The sequence below is a fragment of the Chrysemys picta genome, chromosome 4, assembly GCF_011386835.1.
Source record: "Chrysemys picta bellii isolate R12L10 chromosome 4, ASM1138683v2, whole genome shotgun sequence".
Taxonomy (NCBI): domain Eukaryota; kingdom Metazoa; phylum Chordata; order Testudines; family Emydidae; genus Chrysemys; species Chrysemys picta.
Genome location: NC_088794.1, coordinates 23335442 through 23342972, shown reverse-complemented (window position 1 = coordinate 23342972; position 7531 = coordinate 23335442).

The following is a 7531-nucleotide window of genomic DNA, read 5'->3' as shown; positions in this document are numbered from 1 at the left end:
CTCGTTGAACAGTTCTGTGGCAGGGACCCTGTGTGGGGTCCCAACTCTCAGGCTCCAGCCCGAACATCTACACTGCAATTTTACAGCCCTGTGAGCCCGAGTCAGCTGACACAGGCCAGCCGCAAAGATTTAATTTGCAGTGTAGACATGCCCTGAATGCACACCAGGAGCTGATCGGATGTGTAAAAGGGATGCTGTTAGTCACCTCTCTGAGCAGCGCTAAGCTTTAACGTGGAATCTGAGCGTATTAATTGATGCTTTCCACTGGCCTGGGCCGCAGCCTTGTCGCCTTTTTACTTGGATCCACGTGAATGGGTGTTTTGCTGGTGTCAGCTATACATCTACTAAAGACACCCACAGCTCAGATCGAAGCTATATGACTAGGGCAGCAGCAGCTATCAGAAAAGTTGGGGGAGAATAAATAAAGAAAAGAAGCTAGTTTGAAAGGTGGCTTAAAAACAAACCTCCATCCATCCAAAGTAGAGAAGGAGCAGTGACTCCCAAGTGCCTGGAGCAGCAGTTGGTGAAATCAGATGCGAAATATGACAGCATTAGGGCACAAGTGGTGACAAGATGCAGTGATGTGATTCTAATAAAGATAGACATAGGCCTTTAACACGGTCAAGCTGATGCTTTGACTGTTTGCGGCTCAGCGCTGGGGATGTGGCTGGAGTCTGCTGATTGCCAGAGTCTGACTGATCCGGGGTCAGACACTAAAAATCACTCTGTCCTCTAGCCACGGGTGTCTGGTTGGGTAACTTTGCAGAACCGTAGAAGCAATCTGCACTATGCACAAGGCCCAGAAAGGTTTCAGAGTAGCAGCCGTGTTAGTCTGTATTCGCAAAAAAACCCAAAACAAACAGGAGTGCTTGTGGCACCTTAGAGACTAACAAATAACCCTTCTGTCTGTACAGTGCCCCATCCTGTCCAGCTCCAGAGGGGATTGATTTAAAAAGATCTTTCTGTCACAAAATAGGTATGGCTGCGGCTTTCTAATGTCCATTTCCGAACCTACTGAAATAAAGTCCTTGGTTTACCAAGTTCAGCATTAAGGAGGGGTAGAGCTCACTGGCTCAAGGGGGTTAGTAATGATGATGATGATACCTAGTTTTTTTCTAGTTATTTTTCATCCATAGATCTCAAAGCACATCACAAAGCACATTTTACAGATGGGGAAACAGAGGCACAGAGAGGTTCAGTGTCTTGCCCCAGGTCACCCAGCAATTATCTGAAAGAGCTGGGAATAGACTCCAGAAGCCCTGGCTCCAAGCACTTTGTGCTTACCTGACAGCCCTTTATTCTTCAGCAGGAAGTCGAGGAAAAATTGTGCCAGGCATGTGAAAATGAAGTTGCAATGAAACCCTTCCCTTCCCTGAGTCCCATACAGTGGGATATGATACTCAAGCTGAGAAATCATGTTCCCTTCTGCTGTAATATCCTTTAACCATCAGCAGATGAATTTTACTGTTTAAACCTTGGTTTAAATATTAAGCAGCAAAGCTTTTCTATCTCCTGGTGGTTAAAGCAGGATAGTAGGCTCTCCGTGAACTACTGTGCTGGGCTGGGAGTTCTTCCCATTGTCCTGTAGAACAAATACATTGTCCCATCCTGGAGAGGTTAGTGGTGCATGATCCTCCCAGATAGAGAATAGGTGCCCTTGCTTTCTCCTCTTTGGCTTCCCCCATGGACATTCACCATTTAGCCTGGTGGTTCTTCAGTGTATCACTTGGTTCTGGCTCTGCCTCCTGTGACAGCTCATTGGCTTCCAGGATGAACTGGAAAAAGTACACTCTGTCATCTTAACATCCTGGGTGGTGGAGGATGATGCATGGACGTTCTCCAGCTTCTCTGCACTGTCCTTATCTTCCATAATTGCTCCTTCTGCTGCCCCTGCCCCCCTCCCTCCAGAAGATCCACTGATTGTTTTGCATAGTTCATGCCTCTGATATAAGAAATTGTATTTGTTTTTCTTGTCTTAGTTCCCTAACAAACTCCCGCTTACCTCTCCTAACTTCCAGCTGATGTCTGACCTGCTGTTAGTAGTGTATGCCCCCTGCTTCATTTGGGTTGGTTTTCTGTGCATTGAAGGATTCCTGTCTGGCTCAGGCAACCTCTTGTACCTTGGTGTTTAATCAGACTTGCTATTTTTCCTCTTGTGTGTATGGGGGTATGCAGCCTTCTGGGAATCTGCTATAGGGTGTTTGATCAGCCTCCTTGCTGAATATAAGGCATTAATTTCCCTCCTTGCCACTACTAGCTTCCACACTGTTCCTTGCGTGGGAATGTTTGAATTTGAGTGTATAGTGGCCATGGTGACTTACTGGCTCAGCTGTAGTTACTTCTTGAACCAACTCTTTGGTATTACTTAGGCTAAGTGGCAAATATCCACTTCTATGCTCTACAACCAGCTGCTCCCCAAGAAACAATTGTTCGAAGTATCGGAATTCTTTCTCTAAGCCTTGTGTCATTTGAGATGCTTGACCAGTTTATATGTGGAGTGCTAAGTCCCCTATTATTACCGTGCCATTAGACCCAGGGCTTGTCGACGCATGAAAGCTATTCTGGAATAAGGTGGGGTGTGAAGTGTGAGTAATAGCTATTTTGGAATAAGAGTGTCCATACTTGGAGCTATTCCAGGAGAACCCCATGTGTAGGCAAGCCCTTAGCTGCTGCTTTGAGCTGTCTCACTTCTGCATGCTGAGACTCCTTTTCTTGATTTGCACATGGCTTTGGATTTGTATCCATACACTGTGTGGTTCTCTCTGCACAGAAACTGTGTCCTATTAGATTCCATGGAATCTTGCTGGTACAATGCTACTCTCCACCACCTCTGTGACCTGGCCCGTCCTTCCGGTATTGCTTATATCCAGGTGTTACCGTATCTCATTGATTGTGTTACCATTCTACCATAAGTAAGGTTAAGCACCAGCTGCAGTGTGCTGTGCTGAGTAGTAGTAAGTCTCCAGTTCCTTGCATGCCTGCTGCATAACTGAGTGTGACTGAGTGCAGCAGAGGAGAGATGGGGACATGACCAAAGACTAGCCATGGCTTGTAAGAATGACCCTCTGCGCTTAGCTGCTACCTGCGCTAGTAACCGGAGTAACCTGTTAGTGTCTTATTAATGCAGGATTGGGAGCTCACATGTAAACCTCACTTACCATGTGTGGGTCCTTGTCTCCCTTTAGCAGCTGGCACTTAAGAGGCATATGAGTCTTTGTATGCTTATAATGTCCTTTAGCTCAAGGAGCAGCAGCTCACGCTTTTGGGATCAAACCCCCCTTTTGGACCAAGCAGGGTTATCTGCATATTCCCCATACTGCTCAATGCTATTCAGCTCATGCTTACATGCCCAGCACCCTGCATTGGCATGATGCAGAGTCAAACCCCAAAGGAGGAAGGTTAGAATAACATGGTTCAACAGGAGAGTAGGGAAGAGCCTTCTATGTGTTTGTACAGCATCTGGCCCACAGATGCCTTCAGGGCTGCTATAATACAAGTAACAGAATATTAGGGGGAGGGACTCAAACATGTGCCTTAGCAACGATTGTACCTAGACTGTAAGCACTTTGTTATTTGTACAGCACCTTGCACAATAGAGCCTTGATCCTTGGGTGCATGTCTCCAGGTGCTACTGTAAGACACAGGATGGAATTTTCAATGAAAGCCTAAGGCCGTTGGGCACTCGAAACTCATTGAAATCCAGTTGGAGTTGGGCACTAAACTCACTCGCTCCTTTTGAAAATCCCACCCATCAAAATTGCTCCCCAGCCTTCCGAATGCTGTCATGCCCCTTTATCTTATTGTGGTAGCAAGCCTGCAGCTCCTGGCATGTCCCCTATGGCTGGGGGGTGGGAAGCGGCAGAGTCTGGACAGCAGAAAGGCTGTCCCTGCCTAGAGTGCATTCTAGTTGTGTGCATCACCTACTAGAGGCTGCCATGAATTATGGATGAGCTAAGGAGTGGAGGGAAGCAGGTCTGGGATTAATCATGCTTGGACAGGCTCCTATCTTGTTGATTTCCTTGGCATTCTTCCTCCTGCGGTAATCCCTTAACTCCCTGCTGTTTTTACTTACACACACACACACACACGCACGCATTGCTGTACAGACTGCAGCAGCCACAGCTCTGGAGTGAACCTGCTGCGCAAAACCAGCTTTTAATTAGGCGAAGGGGAAGGAGGAATCCAGACACAAGCCATAGGGAAAGATAAATTTATTAGCTCTGGTTCTCTCCACTAGGAAGCAGTTTGATTCAGAGTATGGAGAAGAGGGGTGGTGGTGGGATGGGGGAAATAATCCAGCACTAATGTATAAACCCCGCCCTTCCCAATGATGAAATAAATCAAACCACAGAGCCAAACACCCAGCCACAAAACAGACTGGCAAAGAAGGGGTGAAGCTCAGGGCAGTGCCGGTACTGGTCATCTGGGTTCCCCATTCACAACAAGAACAGGAGTACTTGTGGCACCTTAGAGACTAACAAATTTATTAGAGCATAAGCTTTCGTGGACTATGCATATGCATCCGAAGAAGTGGGCTGTAGTCCACGAAAGCTTATGCTCTAATAAATTTGTTAGTCTCTAAGGTGCCACAAGTACTCCTGTTCTTTTTGCGGATACAGACTAACACGGCTGCTACTCTGAAACCTGCCATTCACAACAGGTGATGCTGTAAATTGGCTACTCTAAGGTGGTGCTTTGTCCTAACTTGGTTTAATTAAGTTAATTAATACTAAGATTTTAAAAAACGATTTTGGATACCCAAGGTGAGAGGTCTGGTTGGGTTGGGTTTTTTTTGGTTTTTTTTTTCAGGAGGCAGGTGCTCATTGCGGCCTGAAAACCAGATTGCCAAACGTCTCCCCCAGGTGCCTCAAGTCGGGCACCCAAAACATGAAGGACCGAAAATCAGAAAATGCTGATTAGATGAGATCAGAACATTTTGTGAGAACGTGTCAATTTCATTACATCTTATGAGGGAAACCCAACTGGTTTCCTGCCAGCTCACCTGCCTTGTGGGCTGCCGCAGAGCCAAGATCCTGGGAGCCCAGCTGGAGCCAGGGCTCTTGGGGCTTCTAGGCTCTCCACTCCATATGAAGGAGTTTGGCAGCTGTGAAAGCCTCCCACGCAGCTGAGGTCTAGAGCAGTGGCTCTCACCCTTTCCAGACTGCTGTACCCCTTTCAGGAGTCTGATTTGTCTTGCTTACTTCCAAGTTCCACCTCATTAAAAACTACTCCCTTACAAAATCAGACCTAAAAATACAAAAGTGTCACAGCATGCTAGTACTGAAAAATTGCTGACTTTCTCATTTTTACCATATAATTATTAAATAAATCAATTGCAATATAAATATTGTGCTTACATTTCAGTGTATAAACAAGTCATTGTATAAAATTTTAGTTCATATGGACTTTGCTGGTGCTTTTTCTGTAGTCTGTTGTAAAACTAGGCCAATATCTAGATGAATTGATGTACTCCCTGGAAGACCTGTGCGTACCCCCAGAGATATGCGTACGCTTGGTTGAGAACACTGGTCTAGTGTTCTGTGAAAGCCTCCCACGCAGCTGAGGTCTAGAGCAGTGGCTCTCACCCTTTCCAGACTGCTGTACCCCTTTCAGGAGTCTGATTTGTCTTGCTTACTTCCAAGTTCCACCTCATTAAAAACTACTCCCTTACAAAATCAGACCTAAAAATACAAAAGTGTCACAGCATGCTAGTACTGAAAAATTGCTGACTTTCTCATTTTTACCATATAATTATTAAATAAATCAATTGCAATATAAATATTGTGCTTACATTTCAGTGTATAAACAAGTCATTGTATAAAATTTTAGTTCATATGGACTTTGCTGGTGCTTTTTCTGTAGTCTGTTGTAAAACTAGGCCAATATCTAGATGAATTGATGTACTCCCTGGAAGACCTGTGCGTACCCCCAGAGATATGCGTACGCTTGGTTGAGAACACTGGTCTAGTGGCTAGAGCCAAGGGTTGAAAGACTGGAGACGTGGTTTTATTCCTGGCTGTGTCATCAACTCATTGCATGACCTTGGGCAAGACACGTAAGTCTACAAGTTCAAACTTGGCAACCTAGAGTCAGTACCGGGTTTACAATGGCGCCAGTGGCGCCATGGAGCCGAGTTCATGCTCAGAGGGGGCCCCTGGCCTGCTCCTCTTGAGCAACATCCTGAGACTCTGCCAGCCCGCTGGCTCCCCCAGCCCATCACTTGCTCCTCTCTGCCCCCTGGCCAGACCCCAGTGCACTCTCTGCTTTCCACCACCTGTGAGCCCCACCTGTCTCCCTGGAGCTGAGCCACCTGGGACTGGTGCGGAAGCCTGGCCAGTCTCAGCAGTCAGGCAGGGGGGAACAGTGTGGGGGGCGTGGCTGGGCCCCTCCAGGCAAGTGGTGCCAGGCCCACAAAAGGTTAATCCGGCCCTGCCTAGAGTTAAGCACCTCAATCCATGTTCAGGCGGCTTGATTCTTCGAGGGGCTGAATGCTCATTTGAAGTCAGCGGGAACTGTGTGTGATCAGTCTGAAATACAGGCCACTAAATGGATTTAGAGACCCAAGTTTGAAAGTGTTGGCCTACATCTCTCTGAAAATACTTCGCCGTTACAGAACGTTTTTCATCATAGATCCTGAACCATTTTGCAAAGAAAAAAGGTCTCTCTCCCTCCCTGCTTTGTAGATGGGGAAACAGGCACAGAGTGGACGTGCCTTGCCCAAAGTCGCACAGAATCCATGACCAAGCTGGGATCAGAACCCAGGGCTCTAACCCATAATAGGTCAGCGCCCTACCCACTGTGTCATACTACTTGAGTTCCTCTGAGCCAGGCTCATTCCATACTGTGCTGGCTGGCGCCTCATGGTGCTCGAGCCCTGCTGCTTACCGCCCTTGACCATTTCGTAACATTTGCCTTCAGGTAAAATCAGGGGGCCACATCCTCAGCTGATGCAGGTGGGTGTAGCAGTGACTTGAATGGAGCTGTGTCGATTTACACTGGCTGAAACTCTAGTGTAGAGAAGGACCCATCCTCCCACCTTCTCCAGTGCAACCCTTGCTCATCCAGGATTATTTCCTACACAGCATTCCAGGGAACATTGTGTAGCTTGAACTTGAAGAACCTCAGAGATTCCACTCCAACAGTAGCTGCTTGGGGAGGAGGGACAGAACAGGACAGGAGGTTTCCTCCTGACCCTAAGTCAGCAGTCAGTTTATGCCCTGAATCATGAGTGTGGAAACCCCTTGTCTGCCCTGGTAGTGTCACTGCAGATGCTATCCAGAAACACTGATCGTTTTTAGAATTGTGGTTGTTCCCCTCTTTACTCACAGCGAAACCGATGGAGTTGCCTGAGGGAGGAACCACTCGCCAATGCAAGCGGGGAGCGATCTGGCCCTAGATGAGCAAGTGTCCAGCCTTCCTGCAATATCTTTTCATTCTCCTCCTCCCCTCAATACTCAGGATGCTGTTACTTCATTTCTGCTGCGCCCCCCTGCTCCATGGGGAGCAGTGAGATGATCCAGTGGTGTGCGCA